We start from the raw sequence: 22,870 nt of genomic DNA, 5'->3' as shown, positions 1-22,870 counted from the left end.
TTCCAGGGGCATGCTTCACGCTGATGACCAAACCTGCCGCAAGCAAAGCAGATTACTCCTAGCCCTTTGTATTCTACATTGAAGATTTCTCCAGCAACAATGACTCTGGGTACCAGTTTCTTTTGCAAATCAAGCTCCACGCAAATTCTTGCATACTTGCCTCTCTCGACCTTCGTCTGATTTGTGTGCAGGCCATTGCTGAGAGTATTAATATCCACCTTCAGAGTTCGACCAATACGATCACCTATTCTGGTAATGCAATGACTGTTATAATAGTGCATGGGTATATCAGGGATCCGCACCCATGTGGCGACCCGCCGCAGAGGATTCTGATGAGGGTTGAAATATGGCGACCATCTCTGCACCAGGACACAGTGTTGTTTTACCACCCATGGCCCATCATATAAGACTTTTCGGTAATGAGCTTTCCATTGATCAGATTCGCTGAAGCGAACAAGGAAGTAATTATTTGGGAGGTCGATTAAATCGAAGTCCGAGAAACCCCACAAATTTCGCAGGTAATCTTTTAGAGCATACACATTGAACCTTCTACCTAGCATTGTTAGCACCAGTGCATAATTCCAGGGCTGGCACCACTCATTGAATTCTTCCTCGCTTACAGGAACCACAGGGTATATTTCCATTTGGTTTTTGAACTCTTCAGATACTTCCGGTAATTTCCAATGTAACTCGCTCTCAGCATTGAAAAGATCATCCTCCTCCATCCGGTTCGCGCCATGCGCCACGCCGTTGAAACCCATCAGGGAGGCTTTGTATGAGACGAAACCCCCTTCCGTGTTCTTTTTCGTTTCTGCCGAGTGTTGCTCTGCTTCACCTTGTTCTTCCATCCGGTCATCCATAATTGCTTGCGGAGGTTCTTCAATCTTTTTCTTCTTGTTTTTCCCGGAGATGTCTTCAGCTAGCTTACGATCTGGTGGCATTTTCCGTTGCCCCGTATCGGCCATGGAGTTCATAGAAAAAAAAAAAAAGTTGCAGCGCGTTTCCCAAGAGAGAGAAAAACCCCAACCACTTCCAGAGCCTAAAATGACCCTAATTATTACCTAAAGAACTTTTCCTTTTACTTGTAGAGGAGGTAATACTATAATTATGGGATGGTTCGGATATCATATAACATAAAAATAAAAAATAGTGCTTTTTTTCCCTAATATAAATTAATAAATCAAATTGTAACCTCAGCAAAACTAGCCAGCGCTAGCGGATCCTTTCTTGGGCGTCGACTAACAATTAGCACTCCACACTTGGGAGAGCTTGCCGTCGGACGCCGTCCGCTGTTACCAACCTTACATGGTCGTCTCCTGCAAGTACTGAAGAAGTTCCGAACATTGGTGCTTTGTCTACTCCCAAAATTCAGTGAGATTGATTTGTTCAGTCTGGCTTTGAATCTATATTTGAATTTATTCCCCGTGTCGTCAGTTCCCTGCGTGGTTCTCAACCCTTTGTCGGACGCTATCACACTGTTTATTGCTTTATTTTAAAATTTTCATTTTAATTTTGCTTTCATTGTGGTCGTGTAATTGTTTGAATATTGGCGTTTTTGAATAAAGATTGAGTTTTTTTTTTGGTGACTTTGATTACTAGTTTTTGCTTTAATTGTGTGTAATCAGCTATCATGTTTCTGCCCTCTTCATTTTGATTACTAGCGATGTATGCTTCGGATTGTTTTATTGTGCAATGTTGGATTGTTATGTATTGGCGTTCTGTTTATTATTCTCTTTATATTATCATCAATTTAGAAAATTCTCTTTATATTATCATCAATTTAGAAAATTCTCAAGCTATTTTTTCTGCATGATCTGATAACTGGCTTGGCTCAAGTTGTTTCCGCAATTTAGAAGCTTGAATTTAAATTTGTCACAGTAGTCGGCAAATTCATTGTTCTCGAATTCTCCTCCATGATTGGTCCTAATTGATACAATAGAAATACCTTTCTCATTTTGGACCTTTTTAGCAAAAATAGTTAATGCACTAAATGTCTCGTCTTTAGAGGAAAGAAACAAAGTCTAGGTAAATCTTGAATAGTCATCAACTATCACAAGAGTATATAAGTTTCCATCAAAACTTTTTACTCTTAACGGACCAACCAAATCCATGTGAAGTATTTAGAGTGGCCTCTTAGTTGAGACTGTCTTCTTTGATTTAAATAAGGACTTTGTTTGTTTATCCTTCTGACAAGCGTCACAGATAATGTCATGTTCAAACTGGATTTTGGATAAACCAATAACTAAATCCCTTTTGTTAATTTTGAAAGCTAATTCATATTAACATGAGCAAGATGTTTTTGCTAAAGCCAACTTTCTTCATTTTTACTGACAAAGTAGTTTTCATAGAGTTTAGAATCAATTTGAATAGTATAGCAGTCATCGTCCCTTGGAGCTCTTAGCTTCACATTCAATTCTTCCTTTTTGAGTGACAGGTCATCTTTGCTAATGATCAGGCATTCTTCTGAATTGAAAATTGCCTAGTTGTTCTTGTTGGTACTTTGGCTAACACTGAGTATGTTGTGACATAATCCTTCAACATATTACATGTCTTCAACTTTCATTCCTTTATCACTTCCTACTTCTCTGATTCCTGCTATTCTTCCAGATTGATTCCTACCAAAGCTCACTTTATCACCTTTTTTGGGTTTGAGTGTTGAGAATTTGTCACTTTCATCAGTCATGTGTCTGGAGCATTCACTGTCAATGTATCATTTGTTTGTTCTGGATGCCTTGAGACATACCTGTAACAGAAGAATCATGTTTTAGGTACCCATACCTTCTTGGGTCCTTTCTGGTTAGTTTAGTTTGTCCGTAGCAAATAAATACCTTTGGGCACCCATTTTAATGTTCGATAGGTTCCTTTCTTCTTGTGATGACAAGAAGAGGTTGTATGACCCTTACGGTTGTAGTAGGAATAAAGTGCAAATGGATTAGAAGAATCAACAAAGTTTCTAAAGAATGTCAAATATGATCATTCACCATTTTTCTTCTTCCCTTTTCTTTTATCCTGAATAGGATCATATCCTATTCTAGATTTATCCATAGCACAACGTTGAGCTCCCAGTATTACTTTGAGCATTTCACTACCCTTTGTAAACTTCTCCAAAGTCTGTGAGCTCCTCAGTTTTCTTTTTGTTCCGCTCACATTTCATGTAGGTTGGAGATGTAAGTTCCTTCTACTTTACTGGTTCTTCCAGGCTCTTTATTTTCTTTTTGGAGCTTACCAACTCCTTAGCTATTCTTACTAATTCAGAATATAAAGCATTGTATTCAAATTGTAATTCATCATAGGAAGGTTCAAAAATGATTACCTGATTGGTCTCTGAATCTTTGTCTTCTTGTGCCACAAGACAAATGTTGGTTGTTTTCTCATCATCACTGTCATCTTCTTCAGATGAGCTATCTCCCCATATTAAAGCGACGAATGCCTTCTTCTTTCTTAATTTCTCTTCTTCTTTTTTATCTTTGTTTTTTGACTTGGACACCTATGCCCAATCTACTTTAATATGTCCCGGCTTCTTACATTTGAAGCATATTATTAGATCCTAGGGCTCAATTTGAGATGTTGAGGCCTTATGTTTTAATTGGAACCTTTTTCTAGCTCTATTCTTATAGAACTTCTTGAAGCTCCTAATTATGAGGCCCATTTCCTAATCCTCCAGATCCTCTTTGTCGTCTTCTTCACTTTCTTAAGTTTTGAGAGCAATGTCTTTACAATTCTTCTCGTTCATCTCCTTCTTGTACTTTTACTTGCTCTCTTACTTTGTCAGGCTTCTGAACAATGCAACAGCCAAGCCTATTGATTCTCCTTGTTTCCTTAATGGCTATCACTTATGGTTCCCACTCCATGGTGAGTCCTCTTAATATTTTGCTTACTTGATCCTCTTGACTATACTTTTTACCCTGGGCAGTGAGATGGTTGATGAGGTGTGAGAATCACTTTCATATCTCGAGTGCTCTCTCCATCTTTCATTCTGAACAATTCAAATTCTATAGTGAGAATGTTGATTCTACTCTGTTTTACTCCGGTCATCCCCTCGTGAGCAATTTCTAGTGTTTTTCACATCTCCTTTGTTGTTTTCAAGCTTGAAACTTGGAAGTACTCCTTTTGGCTCATTGCACAGGTCAACATGTTAATTGCTTTGTCATTCAACAGGACGAGCCTTTTATCTTCTTTGTCGAACTCCCTCGGGCTTTTGGGAACTTGTTGATTATCCACAATTTTCATTGAAATATAGTTCCCATGCTCTATCATGTCCTATAGACCGTATTTCGTTACTTTGATGAAAATCTTCATTCTCATCTTCCAAAATGTAAAATTTGCTCCATTGAAGCCCGATGGTTTTGACGTTGAACATCCTTCGGGTAGCACACACTGCGAGAAAAAAGGCTTTTAACAGCGGTTATTAAGGGTTTTTCACGGCAGTTTTGGAGGTGAAGTGGATACAGTCGACATTGAAAGGTAAATAAAACATGGCGTTTAATAACTAAACCGCCGTGGAAAATTGAATTTCCATAGTGGTTCTGTAAAAAACCGTTGTGAAAGTTCAACTTTCCACAGCGGTTAAATTAATCGCCATGGAAAGTTGAACTTTCCTCAGCAGTTTTTTATAGAACCGCTGTGGAACTTCAATTTTCCACGGTGGTTTAGTTAATAACTGCCATGGTAAATTATTTTAACAGCGGTTATTTGAATAATCATTGTTAAAAAAAAATTTTATAATACTGCGTGAATTTCTTTTTACCTCCCTGCAGTTTACAGTTCCAAATAAATCTAGGTAGTGCAGAATAGGTAGAACAATTTCAAGATGACCATATGATCAAATAATCAACTAGCTAGTTAATATATACATACAACAAGCATTGAAATTTCTTTTAACATAGGAACAAAGTTTAAAGTAGAGAAGCAAAGTATGTATAAGGGAATCTGCATCTTCAAAGAATAGTAACAAGTGAATTCTGTCTGCATAATAGAACTAAGGAACATGTATAGGGGGAAACTAAGAGAAAAAATCTAACAATAATTTTTTTGAGGAATGACCTAACTATTTGAAATTTTCAAAATTATGTAGCAATGTTGTTGACAAAGTGTCCCTCATCAAGTTGATGTCATCCATATGATATGTCGCAGCATTTTGAAATACCCGTAAATAAAAAATAACATAGTGAACTTAATCAAAAATGTGAAATGAATTGAAGAATTACATGCAATGTAACTTATTTTTACCTCGTCTAATTTCTTAATCACTCCTATCTCAATGATGTCATTCATGTAATGGATGACATAATATCCATATTCAACACTCCCTTGTTGACAACAGTATTAACAAAATGAAATATAAAATTGAATATTAGACTTTGATTATAAATATTAACTTTAATTATTGAAAAAGATTTAAAAGTATATATTTAGCTCAAAACAATATACTTTTAGGAGAATTCATGTTGGTGGTTGTCTATTTTGCTTCTTCACCACAACATTGAAACTATAAAAAGCCCTATCAACAATATAAAAAAAAGAATGATATTAGAGCATGTTTTTATAAACTTCATATGTAATAAATATATAAACATAAACTAACGTGTCGATGACATCTCTGGTTTCTTCAGATGGACTTCCACTGAGGGAATCGAACCAATAGACTTTGTTATCAAAAGGGGCACAAACAATTAGAGTCCAATGATAACTGCAAAATACGAACCATGTTGATTATAATCCTATACATACAACTTGTGTATCTCAAATACAATAATATACCTACCCTTCCACGTAAGGTGCAAAATATATTTGCTTTCTCATTTGAGTCATTGTGGTCATCATGCAGATCGACCTCGCTTTCACAGTATTAAACTCTTTCTACATCCTTTGAGGACACATAAAGCCATATGTTCCTTCAAGTCCTCCCTGCCGACAGATTTGAGTAAAGTGCCTGTTGTTCAAATAAGAAACATTAGGACATGCATAAAGTATAACATGAAATAACAAAATGATACTGTAATTTACAAAATAGCTAGCTGCATGAAGACTATATCCAGCTCCTCAAAGTTGTGAATTGAACGAGGTCCTTCTTATCAATGGTGAAGTCATATGTTACATCTAAACTCATAATCCCCAGCGGCATCTTGAAAGTAACGGGCTTATCCATATTTGCCACTATGGAATGAAGAACCTCCAAACTAGAATACATAAGCGCAACATCACTAGGAAGAGGCAAGAGTACAGGATTTGATGATACGCTCTCTGTGGCCTTCTTCGCTGTTACCTTCTTCGTTAATGGCTTCGCAACAAGTCTCTTTAGCCACAAAATGAAATGTCCTTTAGCCTGAGCCAATAGTCGAACCTCATCAATAGGGTTAGGCACTGGTGTACTACGTTGACCACGAAGAATCCTATCCACCGTCACCCTCACTTGATCGCTCGGAACTTTCTTGCCATGAATCGTTGTGCCCAAGAATGCTCAACCATTAGTGACATGAACAACTGAATCTTCATAGTCCACATAGAGAGCACACAGCATTCCATTGTCTTCGACAGGGTCAAGGCTAGGGTCAGGGTCAGACACTTTCAGTTGCTATGTCTGATTATTACTACCCTTTCCACTTTTCATCATAGGTGAACCCTGAAAAATAATATGAAATTAGTTAAGGCGTATTAAATAAGTTTAAATGGATCAAATGAACCTTTAGAAGATTTGAAAAAAATGTGTGATTGTTACCTGGGAAGGTTCAGACACTCGGGGCATCTAGAATCCGGTCATCCCCATCATCATCATAGCCTGTTGAAACTTAACATCGAACTCCTCACGTATCTTTTGCATCTACGCCTTATGTTGTTCATTGAGTTTAGCTTGAACTCTCTCTGTTTCTTCCTATATCGCTAGTCGAGCTCCTCTTTAGATACCATGTTAGCGGAGGATGATCCAGTTCTTCTTCGTGAACCAGAGCCAAAAAATTATTTAATACCAATCCCTTTAGGGGCCTCTTTGACTCTGCTGAGATAGTCAACCTTTCTAATGCCAGTGGCCAAGATATCCATTCGTCCTTGAGAGACAAATGTACCTTGGGATAATTACTCCTCAAGTGTATCCTATAATATTAAAGCAACAAATTCAATTTAAGATAATTGAAAAAAAAAAGCAATTAATGAAGCATAATACATAATATTACTTACAATCCTTTCAGTAACAGTAGCAGACTCTGGAGTAATGTATTGACCTTTTTTAATCCTCGCCGCCTTCCATTTTTCTTGGTGAGAAGGACGCTCAATGGGTGAAATATAGCCAGTAGGATCTGAAGCAGCAACCATCTGTGTATTCTTCATCTGCTCCTCTATCATAGTTCTTTCCAACCCACCATACCATGCACGAGAAATGGTATGTGGGTACACATTCTGCTCAGATATTTGCTTGTTCCTCTGACTCAATGCCTATGACAATGAAAAAAATTCAACAAAGTTAGTTTAGTTAAATAAAATATGAACTGATTAAAAACTAAGTTTGACGAATCCAAACCTGTATTACAGGGTTTTCATGTTGCTTCACAAAACTCTCCCATGCCTTGTCACTAATGAACTGATATCGTTTCTTAGGATGCTCACCCTTTCTTTTTCTACGAATATAGTGTTTTGTAAGCGTGGATTTAAAATCCCTCCACTATTTATCAAGTTGCTTAAATAGATGATCTCTCATTTGCTCAGTGGCGGGAATATCAAATGTCAGCTGCAATACAATAGCATAAAGTTATAAGTAAATAAACAATTATAATTGAAACAAATAGAGAAAAGAATTCGTAATGTACTAAAATATCCTCCCAAATGTTTTGTTTCAAATCTTTGTCCATCTTCTTCCAGCTAGGAATGTCAATCCCAATCTTATTATGTGCGACATAACCCACATAACTAGTAAATTAAGCTCCAATCTTTCCTATAGGCTTCAAATCATCATCAAACTCCACTGTAATCCTCATGGCTGTGTGGTCTCACCACGTAAAGCTAAATGCCTCATACGAGTTGGCCCTCTATCCTTTCTCTGGCTAGTAAAGGAGCTGTCGTCACCAGAATCCTATTGATTGAATCCGTTCATTTCTCATTCAAAGAACAACCAATTAATAAATGTAAGAATAAGAAATATCAAGTTAATATAAAACATTAAATATATTTAACAAAAAACATCATATTAGGAAGAATAATAATAAATATGAAATGAATTTAATAAGAAACATCAAATAATTTATTTAGGCCTTACAACAATTATCCTCCCAAATTCCTTCATAATGATCATCTATAACAGCATAGTCATCATCTACCAAATCTAATTCAACTGTTTCAGGTCGAGCAGCTGTGAAAGGTGGAGTTTCATCAAGATTAAACTCTAAGTAACCATCATCTCCACCAACTCCTTGTCTCTTACCTTGAAACAAAATAGACAATTTCTTCTTTGCTAGATCAGGAATATAAAACACTTGTTTCGCCTGACTTGCTAAGCTAAATGGCTCATCTCCATATCCAAACCTCTCAAGATCGATCGAAACAAATCCAAATTCTTCATCTACTTGCACAACATTACTATTAACCCACTTGCATTTGAAGACAAGAACTTTAAACTTGGTATAACTAACCTCCCATATCTCTTCTATTATTCCATAATAGGACATTGCTGCCAACGATAGGTTTCTATCTTTAGAACTAGCAAAATGCATAGCTTCGGCTACTACCATCACCCCACTATTCTGCATGGTACTCTTATCGTCTTGGGTTTTGTGTAAAATGAATAACCATTTATGTCATATCCGCCCTAACACAAAACCTCAAAACAAGGCCCTGCAGCCGGCCTTTGTATTGTCTTAGAAGGATTGTCATCTTTTAACACTTCTTGCTTGAACCACTCTGCAAATGACTTATTATATTTATTAGCTAGTTACATATCATTCTTTCTTGGATTCAAGTTCTTCAGCATATTCTTGTGAGCATTCAAGTAAGGCAAAACTTTATCTGTGTTGTTTAAAATGTATAGATGTGCCTGCATTACAACTTATCTTGACATAGACCTCACTATGACACCCCGTGTTCCCTTGCTTCTCCCCTAATCATGTCGAGATTGAGGAAGTCCAACTGCCTTTACCCTATCAAGATATGCGTTACAAAACTCAGCTGCCTCCTCAGCTACATATCTCTCAACAATTGATGCCTCAGGCTGATAAGGATTCTTAGAGTACCCTTTTAGAATTTTTATGTATCTCTCAAATGGGTACATCCATCTTAAACACACAGGGCCATAAAGTCTTATCTCTCGCACAAGATGAGCTATTAAGTGGACCATAATATCAAAAAATGATAGAGGAAAGTGCATTTCTAATTGGGAGAGAATCACATAACCTTCATTTTCTAATTCATCTAACTTAGCAGGATCAATGACTTTACTGCAAATGGCACTAAAAAACATACAAAGTCTTGTAATAATACTTCTCACATTGGTTTTCATAATGCCTCGAATAGCAAGTGGAAGTAATTGTTGCATCAACACGTGACAATCATGAGACTTCATCCCTATTATCTTCAAATCTTGCATTGAAACAAGTTTGCTCAAATTAGAAGAATAACCTTGTGCCACCTTAATGCTATTGATAAAACTACAGAAACTTTTTTTCTCTTCTTTTGATAATTTGTGCATAACTGGATGTCAATAAACCCTCTTCTCATCTCTTTCCTGTAAGTGGAGGACTTTTCTTATTCCAATTTCGATTAAGTCTCGTCTTGCATTGATTCCATCCTTAGTCTTTCCACTTATATGTAAAAGTGTACCAACAAGGCTCTCACATACATTCTTCTCCACATGCATCACATCTAGACTATGCCTTACATCAAGACTTTGCCAATATGGAAGATCAAAAAAGATAGATCTTTTTTTCTATATATTCCTCTCACTAGCAGTCTTCTTCTTCTTTTTACCGAAGATCACATTAATTCCCTCTACTCGTTGATAAACTTCTTCTCCAGTTAATGGTATTGGAGTCATTTGATATTCTTGTGAGCCGTTAAATGCCTTATTCAACCTACGGTAAGGGTGGTGCCAACTAAGAAACCTTCTGTGACCAAAGTAGACCGTCTTCCTGTCATGTTTAAGTTGCATGTAGTGGGCTCCTTCTTCGCATATCAGACATGCTTTATGCCCCTTAACACTGTATCCTGACAAATTTTCATATGCCAGAAAGTCATTTATCGTGGTGAAGATCATGGCACGTAAATTGAAGGTCTTTTGTTTATATGCATCAAACACATCAACACCTTCCTCCCATAATTTCTTCAGATCCTCAGTCAAAGGTGCCAAATATACATCGATATTGTTTCTCGGCTGTTTTGGCCCTGAGATCATCAAAGATAGCATGATATACTTTCTTTTCATACATAACCAAGGAGGCAAGTTGTAAATTACGAGGAGCACCGGCCAAGCACTGTGTGTGCTACTAAGATTACCATATAGATTAATTCTGTCTGCACAAAGCCCTAGCTGAAGGTTTCTTGGCTCGCTACCGAATTGAGAAAATTTTTGATTTATTGTTTTTCATTGAGGAGAATCTGCTAGGTGACGAAGCTTTCCATTACATATTTTCTCATTAAAATGCCATCTCAAGATCTTTGCTTCTGTGGCATTAGCAAATAGACGTTTAAATCGTGGTATTATTGGAAAATATGACAGAACCTTTAAAGGAGAAGTTTTGGTCATCTTATTATAATCACCATCATCTTTCTTAACTTTGTATCTTGAAGTCCCACATTTAGGGCACTTATTCAACCCTTCATACTTCTTTCTAAATAATATACAGTCATTAGGACATACATGTATCTTCTCATATTTCAAACCTATCGGACACAAAATTTTCTTTGCCTCATACATTCATTTTGAAAGTGAATTCCCTTTTGGAAGAATATCACTCAGTAGTTCAAGCAATTCTGTGAAACTAACATCGATCCAACCATTTTTTGCCTTCAAGTTCATCAATTTCAACATAGTTGTCAACCTTGTGTAATCATCTTTACGCCCTGGGTATAAAGGCATCTCTGCATCACTATACAAACTTTCAAAAGTGGAAGAGAACTATGAAGAGGATTTAGGCCTTATGTCACGAAACATATCCAAAATTCTATCATCAAAATCTTCATTCACAACCTTCTCCTTTCTAGACAGTATATTCTTTCTAATTTCTCCATGCCATATCCAATGGGTATACTTCAAATTTATCCCATCACAGATAAGATGTTTTTTTATTTTATAAATACTTCACCGACTATTGTCTAAGCATTTGACACAATGACAATAATACAATTCATCTCTTTTACTAGGGGCATTTCTCTAAGTAAACTCAAGAAACCTTTCAACCCTATCCTCATATTCTTTGTTAATTCTCTTAGCTTTCATTCAACTACGATCCATTGTTCTACAGAGTCAATGAACCTAGTTATCAAGCTTAATTCTAACTCCTTAATTCAAATATTGAAATAATAAAATAATTAAATGTTAGTCAATAAATTAAAATTGACTAACACTTAATTACAAATTAAAGGGAATGTCTCTTTTTTAAAAATAAAAAATTTGATAGAATTTCCCCTTAAATATATAATAAAGAAAAAATTTGAGTGAAGGACCAAGAAAAAGTTATATTTATTATAAAGAATCTTAAAAATTAAAATTATTTAAAAGGATCATAAATAAACAATTAAATATATAAGTTTTGTAAAATAGTTAAACAAAAATTATTTTAATCAACATTAAAACTAATTTTCATAACACATTTCAACATGCATAAAGTTTTGTAAAAATATTAAATTAATTTAATACAATTTCTTTTTAAACACTTGTTTCTAATTTAAAGTTATAGAAAAAAATAAAAATAGATTTGTATATAAAATTTAGCTTTTTGTAAAAATAAATTAAAAAACCTATATACTTAAAAAAGTAAATTTTTGTAAAAATATTATTCCCTTTAGGTCTTCCATTCTAATTTTTCCTATAACAAATCCCAAATTATTTAAAAAATAAACAAATCAATCAATCAACCAAATCAACTTAACAATGTAATAAACAAATTAAAGACAAGATAAATTTGAAGAAATATAACAAATAAAACAAAAATGAAAATTCAATTTCAAACCAATTCAATGAATAAAGATTCTTAAAGCTAAAACTTCTGAATCCAAAATAGGAACACAAATGATATCCATTTGTAATGAAATTTTAAACAACACTTTATTATCAATCAAAGTTCATAACGAAAAAAAATTCACAAAACACTAAACATATTATTTATTACTAAATTCTCAAGTTTATTACAAAAAAATTACCAAAATTTTGAAATAAATATAAAAAAATCAAAAACTTCAAAACTAATCAACTTCAAACATTTAAACATGTTTCTAATATCGTATATAGGAAGGAATTAAGGTTTTCTCACACCAAATGCCACTAATCAACACCTCAAGCATATAAAAAACGCAAAATCAACAATGCAAGCCAATACAATGTAAAACTAACAAACCCATTTGAAATACAATAGATTTTTATGGTCAAAACATTCAAGAAACCAAAAAAATTGAAAAGAAAGAAGGAAGAGAATACTAACTCAGTAGAGACGATTCAAATGCAAGAAAATGGGCATTCAAACGGTAGTGGATGGCGGTAGACAGCGGCAAGACACCATAAACAAAATGGAGGAGTTTAAATAGTGGGAAAGGGGGGAATGACCGGTAATGAAAGTTCGTTGGTGGTGGGACAGAGGGGGATCACGGCACACTGATACGAAACTGTGAAAATGAGTAAAACTGAACCCTATCGCAAGTTATTTTAAAACTTTACACAGCAGTTATTAAGAAAACCATCGTGGAAAGTGTTTTTAACCGCAGTGGAAAATCAATCATCACGCCACTTATTTACAAAAATGGCACCGCCTTTTTTTCACAGCGTTTTTCTTCTTAACCGCTATTATTTTGCGATGTTAAATATCTTTTCTTTAGTAGTGATGCTATCTCCAAATCCTGCCATTGGATCCCTCTTCAGACGGTTAAGTCTTTATCGAAGAGACTTGCTCTAATACCAAATGTTAGTGGCAGTTTCACCCAAGAGGGGGGTGAATTGGGTAATATATAAAAATTTTAACTTAATGAAATAAATGAACCAATAAAGCAGTGGTGATAAGCTTGGAAGGATTTCACCAAAGAAAAATGACACAAGAGTTTATGCTAGTTCGGTCTCAAACACTTGACCTACGTCCAGTCCTTAGAGCGCCTCTAAGATTTCCACTAATTTCCAAGATTGAATGGGCTCTTGATGCCTTAGTACAGTAATTGAGTCACTCTCAATCACTCCCCTTATTACCCGTAAGGTTACAACCCCTCAAGAGTCCACACTCTTGAGTATCTCATAAATTTGAGTAAACAAAATTTCAAACTCTCTTACAGAGTAGATATTCTAAACACTAAAGTTTGGTATAAAAAATAGAGTATTGAATGTAAAGAGTAATTTCAGCAGATGGTAGCTCGTGTATTCAATACTTCATTCAATGCTCTTCGCACCTTTTATAGTTAGAGAGTTTCAGTTATCCGTTAGACATAAGAGCGTCTAGCCATTGGACGATCGCTTGCATGTGTTCAGCAGTTACAATGGTTGTTTGTAATAAATACTTCTGACACAGTAGGTTAAGCATATAATATATTTGTTGTGCTTCAAAATCTGGAGAAGACTCTTTACACAAGTAAGTTTTCTTCTTCAAGTAGATATGAAAGAATAACAAAAGAGATTATGATTCTTGATTTTGATACAGCAGATGAGAAACATTGAATCAATAATCAAATATTCAGAAGGTAAAACGCACCAACTTGATCAAAGTCTTGATCGATAATCCCTTGATCAATAAGGTTATCGGTCAATAGACAGAAATATACTTAACAGATGCATTCATCTATCGAGGTTATTATAGATGATTCAATTATGAAATAGGTGATCGATAAATGATGAAATGCAAACAAAGTAATTTTAGCAAGAAGAGTACTTTTGAATTCTGTCCGAGGTTTATTCTTTTTAGTTTTATAAGCCTTCGTATCTTTTCAAAAGAAAATAATATGATTAATGAAGGCCGAGAAAAGCTTGAAGATAATATAAAAATATACTATATGAAAGATCATCTTGAGGAATAGTTTGAAGAGGTGAATTGATTCATTTATGGAACAAGTGATCAAAAAATGCTTGATCAAATAGCTCATCGATAATTCTAAGTTAGCATGAAAAACAACTTTTAAGCACCATGATATGATACTTGATCGATAAAGGCTTCATCGAACAGGTGATCCAAAAACAGTTCAAAAAGACAGACAATTATGCACAAAGATAAGTTGATGATCAATTAAATGATCGATTATTGTTTGCGAAAAGCTTGATTTACAATATAACAGAGTAAAGCTTTGATTGAACAAGTTATTGATAAATCAATTATCGATAAGATTATCAATAATTTATAAACTATTTAAAACAGTAAGTCAAGGAACCTTACCAATTATCTGAGTCATTATCGATTACCTCTTGATCGATCAGGTGATCGATAATCCTTCTGTTGTAACTAAGGAAATTAAATCTTTTTCAAGTTAAGCCTTTTTCCTAATAGCTTATCGATCAACCAATTATCGATAAAGTGATTGATAATTTCTTGAAACATCTTATATTCAAGTAGTTATACCAATGATCGATCAGTTGATTGATCAACCCATTTATCTAGCCATTTATCTAGCGCAATGAGTTATCTAACACGTGATCGATAAAATTTAATAGTATTGGGTTCAAAATAAACAGTCAATTATCTAACACATATTCAATTAAGCGATGATCAAACACTTGATCGATTAATGTAACAAATATTCAGAGAATCTTAAAAACTTAATTTGTTATCATCAAAACACTTAAGTCTAACACTAAATTCCCTAGAAATATGATTGTGGTTATGTGTCCGAGAAGGCAATGATAAGAAATTTTAAATATAGAAAAGAAAATCAGTGTACAGCTTACTGGAGAAAAGGATTCAACTTGAGTACAATTTATCAAGACAAGTGTGTATGCTTGTAACTTCTCAGTATGATTCAGTTTGAAGTATTCAAACGCTCTAACTGATTTGGGAAGAAGTTGCTCGGATTAGAACGACTCGGTGGGCAATCATCAATGCGTGGGGGCGGTTGAAAGATGTCTTGATGCATCAAAGTAGCGGGAACAAAAAGTAAAAACCTCATCTTCAACATAACCTTATGCTATGACCCCTTTGGCCACGTCTTATTTCTGACATAGGATTTCAATTTTCCTAAATACCTGCATGCTTAATTAATTAATAATTGTCTGTAATTGAGATTAAAATGTGGAGAAGGCATAGAAAGAGATAATATAACGCATCTCTTAATAGGATACATCCATCGATATTGAATTAGGCAAGCAAGTTTTGCTTCTCAAATAAGATGGACAGTAAGATGAACCATGACAATCAAGAAGGACAGAGAAAATATCATCTAAAAATGACGAAGCATCAAAATAATTTTATTCTGTAGTTTATCCAGCTCCTTGGGTATCAAAACCTTCTTGCACTGTACAAGAGGCCCCTCCTGTTCTTCCAGCCCTCTCCTAACTTCTTTAGCACATACGTCTTCATGTCCTCCCCAACAATAAATTTTTTTTGCATTTTTAAATAACAAAATTATAATTTGCTTACTAAGAAATCAAATTCAAAATGTAACTCATAATTATTTAAAGTCAAATATTTAATTATAAATTTCAATTACTAATTCATTACCTTCAGCAGCTCCCAAGCATCAATTTTGTTCTTTACTGACACCCTCCTCTAGGTAGGCTTATAGATAGGAAAGAATGTGTATTGCCTAATGCCACCCAGATAAGCCAAATACCGGTTGAACAAATATCCTCCCCGCTCAATCAGTTGACAGTGGTTATTTAGAGGAACTGTCACACGTACATCTTGCACATAATGCATGTCCTTCACGTTCAACCTCCTTGTAGACCTATCACCAGCTTTGTCTGCACAGTTTAATTGATAATCAACTAATATCAATAACAATTTAATTATTATTATAAATATTAAATAACATATTTGTCACTTGATATAAATATAAACTATAAATTTCTCCCCCGTGCAATGTACAGACTAGAATATTTGATTAAATTTTAAATTCTAATAAATTACATTATCTAAGATAGTTTAAGATCATTTCTTAGAAGAATATAATTTTTTTTAATTCATTCAAATCAGATTTGAATTAGAGCTGCAGAATTTAGGGTGAACATGTGAAAATTCAAAATTATTTATTTATTTCTCTATTTAAGCCCCAAATTGACATACTTCTCTAGTCCTATTTATATGGCAGAAAGAAAATATATTTTTTTGGTCATATTTATAGGGCACTAAGAGAAATTTTTTGCATGGATGTATAATTTCACCATTCATTTATTATTGTGTTGACTTTGTTTATATGAGGTATAATGTATATTAAATAGGGATAAAATTCGAAAGTTGTTAAATTTTAAATGAGAGTTAATGAAGTTTAAGGTTTTTCTTAGTCTATGTGAAATATGCTAGAAATGACTTATAAATAGGACCAGAAAAGTACTATTTAATTCAAGATATTCAAATTTCAATTAAGATATCATTCATATTCAAAATTAATTATTAATTTCTTCATTTGAATGCTCAATTGAAATCTTATTTAGTAATGATGTTCCCCATTTAATTCAATATACCCAAATCCCAATCAAAATATTATTCAAATCTAATTAATTGAATGTATTCGAATCTCATAATGTCATACCCGACTTGTTTTTGAAATGAATCGAGTATCACAAGTTTTCAAGAATATAGTTGATTTCATTGACCCATAACCTCCACCTCCCATCTACTCAACCAGCCACCAGGGGGACGTGGCTGATTTGCTGTTGCTACTACTCCTCCTCCTCCTCCTCTTCCCCTCGTAGATCGCCCTCCTCATCATCCTCTATTCCGCTCTCGGCCCCATCAAGATTCATATCAAAATGATCAGCAACCATATAATCTTCCACACTAATTATTGGCCTGTCATCCTCCTCTGCTGGCTCCTCGAATGGCCTATGTCGGTCAGGATGTCGGGTGGGTCTCGTAGGATCAACAGGGTCTTTACGTGTTGACCAGTCATACTATTTAAACCATAAATAGTTAATCAAACAAAATAGAAAATTAAAAATTGTTTAAATATGAATTTAATAAATTTTATACATTCCATAATTGCATTTCAAAGCATAAGTAAAAAATTAAAAAAAAAAAAACTGATTCAACTTTTCTAATATTAAAAAAATACTAAAGAAATTAATTAAAATAATCCCACTCATAATGTCTAATTAAATTAATTACTAAGTAAACAAATTTGATTATTAAACAATTACACAAAACATGCAAACTCAAAAAACTAAAAATATTAACGTATATGATCATGACAAATAATTAATTAAAGAATTTAAATAACAAATAATTAATTAAAAATACCAAATTAAAAATTATTTAAATATGAATTTAATAAATTCCAAACATTTTAAATCATAAGTAAAAAATCAAAAAAATAAAAACCAAATTCAACTGCTTTGATATTAAATAAAACACTAAAAAAAATGTAATTAAAGTAATATTACTCATAATGTCTAATTAAATTTATTACTAAATAAATAAATTTTATTATTAAAAAATTTACAAATAACATGAAAACTATAAAAATTAAAAATATTAACATATATCATCATCACAACTAATTAATTATATAATTTCAATCACAAATAATTAATTAAAAAAATAAAAAATAAAAAATATTTAAATATGAATTTAATAAATTCTAAACATTTTATAATTAAAGTTCAAATCATAAGTAAAAATTTGAAAAATAAACCCAAATTCAACTTATCTGATATTAAATAAATACTAATAAATGTAACTAAAATAATATTACTCATAATGTCTAATTATAATAATTACTAAATAAATAAATTTTATTATTAAAAATTTACAAATAACATGCAAACTACAAAAATTAAAAACGATGACATATACAATCATCAACTCAAATAATGTCAATACCAATTAAATCAACAAATTAAATTAAATTTTGAATTAATACAACAGTAATTAAAATTTTAAATACACTAACTATTAAAAAATAACTAATACATGAAGTTACATCTGCACCTGAACAGCTAAAAGTAGATATGGAGTTGGATCTAGAGATACAATTGAATTCTCAAAAAAAAAAAAATGACAGAACCTCGCTACTCAAATGTGACAAAAGTAAAAAAAAAAATGAGGGGACAATGTATATATAGACGTCAAGATTTGTAGTTGTTTCAACAAAACTGCAACAAATGCAGAGAAAAGCACTCAACTTTGTAGTGGTTGTCAATTAACTACTACAACCTTCGGATATATGTTGTTTCTGCTTTAGATAACGAAACACTTTGTAACGGTTTACCCCAAAAACGCCACAATATGTAGTAGTTTCATACATAAGCATAACAAAATTATGCAGAATCTCCAACTTCTATAGCAGTTTACTGATAACTGTTACAAATGTCATGAACGATTCAGTTCTTACCTCGTTTTTCATTAAAGAAACCACTACAAATTTTGTGCTAGGTTAGTAGCGGTTAGATACATTATACCGCAACTAAAAAACAGTTATAAATGTGGTGCCAAGTTCGTGCCATATGGTGCCACCTTGGTGCCACATTTGTTACCATTATTCGCTTGCATAACCACTATAAAGTGTGACACAAAATGTTTCCTCACCAAATCGATGCAGAATGCATTTCTTTTGCAGTGATAAGACAATATTTATTATAAAAAAACTTTTTTAAAAAAACATGGTAAATTAACTTTTAAAAAAAATTAGATAGATTAAGAGAAGTTTGTTGTATCAAACATTATATGAAAAGACTACAAAATTTATCACTTGATGAGTTGAGATTGAATGTTAATTATGTAAGCTATTTGTAATATATTGTTTACATTTGTATTGTCTATTTTGAGTGTGGTTAAACATGATTTAGATTTGTCATTACTTTTAAAATTTTGAATTACTATTTATTAATTTGAAAAATTAAATAAAAATAAGGTTTAAAATTAAAATTTAAAAGAAAAAAAAATCTGGCAGGCTCCCAAGCCGTCATGGCTATTTAGGGTTAGCATTTTGTCAACCTACATCACAGAACCTGCATATTACTGGCTTTAAGAAAAATAATAAAAATAAAGGCATATTTAAGATATATGAGAGGAAAAAGGAGTCTACTCTGGTGGCTATTTTGCATTTTAATTTTTAGTCTCGCTTTCCTTTAAGGTTAGAGGTTTTTAAATGCCTCTCTCTAATGATTTTTAAGATATCTTAACTTTTTAAACGTTTTTTCCTTTTAATCATTAGATTATATTTTTATTTATTTTTTGAAATAGTAAATTAAAACTGCATAATTTTCAGGCTTTTTTGGAAAAAACATCATAAAAAAAATCAAAATCACATCTTTTCATGCCCATAAAATATTAAAATGTCACTTATTTTATATAGAATCTAATACTTAAAAAAAAAAAAACAAAGCAAACATTTAGAAGGTTGCGGCACTATAAAAACCTTAAAAGGGAGGTAAATTCGAGGCCCTGAAACCCTCCTCTTCCTTTACATCTATGTGCAACCCCTGACCTCCCGATCATATAGCGTCAACCTTGCCGCTAGTTGAGACTCACTCTCTATGCATTGTAAATTTAATATATTCAAAATATTTGTTAACTATAAAAAACTTATTTTCAAATCAAATTTAAAATAGAAAGACAATGGATTTTAAAATAAGAATAAGAAGAAATTAAATAAGTAATAACAGATATTTAGGTCAAATTTCTTATATTCATTATATTAAAATGTTTGACTTGTATATTATTGTTTAATTATAATTTATAGACCTATATGATAATATATAGAATATATAACGAAGTGTGATTAGAGAATTTGACATAATAGATATACAAAATTTATGTCTATAAGTAATTCCAAAGTTTGAATTTAAGTTTACAAAATAAATACAATAAGTAATTTAAAATATTTGTTAGCTATAAAATATATTTTCAAATAAAATTTTAAAACAACAGAAAGGATATGAAATCTCAGATTTTGAATCAACTAAATAACAAAATAGGAACAAAAAGGAAAAATTAAGTAGGAAATTACTAGGTTTGAATTCGAGTTTATCAAATGTATTAAATAGGTAACTTAAAACAATTAAAAAGGAATTGTTTAATATTTTTAAAATATTTGTTAATATTTTATTAAGGAATCTCCATATATAGAAAATAAAAAATGCTTTGTATTTTCGTTTTAACTTTCTATCATTAGTATTTTATATTGGAACATCTCTATTAATGTCTCCCTCAAATCAAATCATTTAGGGTTTGTTTGGATTGGCGGTAGAAAAGCTTATTTCCAATTTGACTTTTAGAAAAGTAAGATTGGATGAAGTTAAATTGGGTAAGGTGAATTGTATTTGGATAGAGTTTTAAAAAGTTAATTTGTAAAAGTTAGATTGAGTAAAAGGTTGTTTAGATTATGATTGAATAAAAGTATGTTTGTAAAATTACCAAAATGGGTTTGCTTTTTAATAAATAATGAAAAATGATTAAAAAAAGAATTTACATAATACAATGAATTTAAATTAATTTAATATGAAAAAGTGAAATGTAATCAATGAATTAAATTTTAAAACATTAGAAAAATCATAAAAAAATTATGGGTTAATACAATGATTAGTCCTTACACTTTTCATTCATTTTGGTTTTGGTCCCTGAAGTTTGGAACCTCCAGTTTTGGTCCTTTAAGTTTGCTCCGTTTAAAACGTTAGTCCTTATATTTTTAAAAGGACTTGGTGTCACCTTTGACACTGTTAAATATGCTGACATGTCCCTAACTCTGTTAAATATGCTCATATGGAACCAAGTGGACGAGCTGAGGTGGCTTATAAAATATTAAAAAAAATTTGACGATTAAAAAAATGGTAGAGAAAGGAACAGGCGGTAAAATGTAATACGCAAGTCGAAAGGCAAAACCATTCTTTCCAATAGAAAAAAGAAAAGGAGAGGGTTAGGTCAAAAGGGGTCCCGAAAGTAATTTATCGTAGCAATTATACCCCGAGTTAACGTTCAGGCAAACGGACGTCTGTAAAGAGGACAGAGCAGAGAAGACCAAAGATCAGTTCTCGAATATGTATTCAAGAAGACCAGTTCTCAAATACGTATTTGAGAAGACCATTCAAAAAGCTTATTTTCAACTATATTCTTGAATATATTCTTGAATATATATTAGAGAAATGGTCTTCTCGAATACGTATTTGAGAACTGGTCTTCTTGAATACATATTCGAGAACTGATCGCTAGTCTTCTCTCTGTCCTCTTCTGAGACTTCACATGCGCCCCACCTCGCTTTGCTTTGCCCTAGCTCTCAATGTCGACGACAAAAGCGACCTTCGACGACAACATTGACCTTCGGCATCAACTTTTATTTTGTCGACACAACAGTGCCACGTCACCATCTCATTCACCAACATGTCATCCATCTTCTCGACACCGTGTCATTTACAGACGTCCGTTTGCCTAAACGTTAACTCGGGGCATAATTGCTACGATAAATTACTTCCGGGATATTTAAGAACAAACAAAAAGGGATATTTAAGAACAAACAAAAACTTCCGGGTGCTGAATGCTCCTCAGGGAAAACTTCCGGGGCAATTAAGAACCTTAACCCATATATAAATGATGGCCACATGTCATTACATGCAAGGAAAATATTGTACAAGTTATGTGGCATAACCACATCCAAAATCTAAGTTACGTCACCTAAATATATTAAGTCATTACATTCAAAATATATTTGTGCTAACTAAAGTAGTAAATCTCCTAAATTGCGTCCCAAATCAAGGTTGAGTGGTCTCTGGAGGAGTTGCATTCATAGACTCTTGTGAGCAATATTGTGAATTTCGTTTGGATGGCAGCTTAGGAGGACGTGTCTTTTTGGGTGGTTGCTTCCTTGTAATACTATTACTTGCTGATGGCTCTTTACAAGACCTTCGGTTGTGTGCAGACTTTCCACAATTGGAACACTTAACGCTTGTATTTTGTCGCCTCTCCTTTTCAGTACTTGCAGTGCCCTCATTTAGTCCCTTTTTTCGTTTTTTTGTCGGGCTCCCAGGACGCTTGTGATATATGGGAGGATCAATGGGTCCACCATCAGCTTTCTCCCACATGTGCTCTCCATTGATAGGCTCAATTATGGGGGAGTAACAAGCCACAAAAGATTGCAAGGTTAAGTACTTATCCACATAGTTATGTGGATCCTCCCTCATTAAATATATGCAAGCAACTGCATGCCTATAATATAATTGTAATTCAGATTCAAACTAACAAATAAGGGAAAACCATACTTCTAGTCATTATACATGCTGATATGGCCACTATCACCGTTATTACATGCTGATATGGAAGAACACATGGGCAAGCAAAGGTAAACCACAAAAATAAACAATGGAAGGGAACCGACAAAAATATGCATATGAATATAATAACGCATTAAAATATGAGTGCTGATCAGAAGAATTTATAATGAATTGTGCATTCACCGAAAGCTTCCACTAGACAAAAAAGGGGGTGTTCCAGCTCATAATGTTTGAAAAAATCAAATATATGACAATGGTGCTTGTTGAAAATTTTAATGAGGAAGCTTCCACTAACTGATCATAAAAAAAACATGAATAAGCAAGGGAGCTGAAAAGAATTCTATGTGGGTA

The sequence above is a fragment of the Neltuma alba genome, unplaced genomic scaffold (genome assembly GCF_004799145.2).
Source record: "Neltuma alba isolate B1F8T4 unplaced genomic scaffold, ASM479914v2 tig00012791_pilon, whole genome shotgun sequence".
Classification (NCBI taxonomy): domain Eukaryota; kingdom Viridiplantae; phylum Streptophyta; class Magnoliopsida; order Fabales; family Fabaceae; genus Neltuma; species Neltuma alba.
This window is presented reverse-complemented; position numbering follows the sequence as displayed.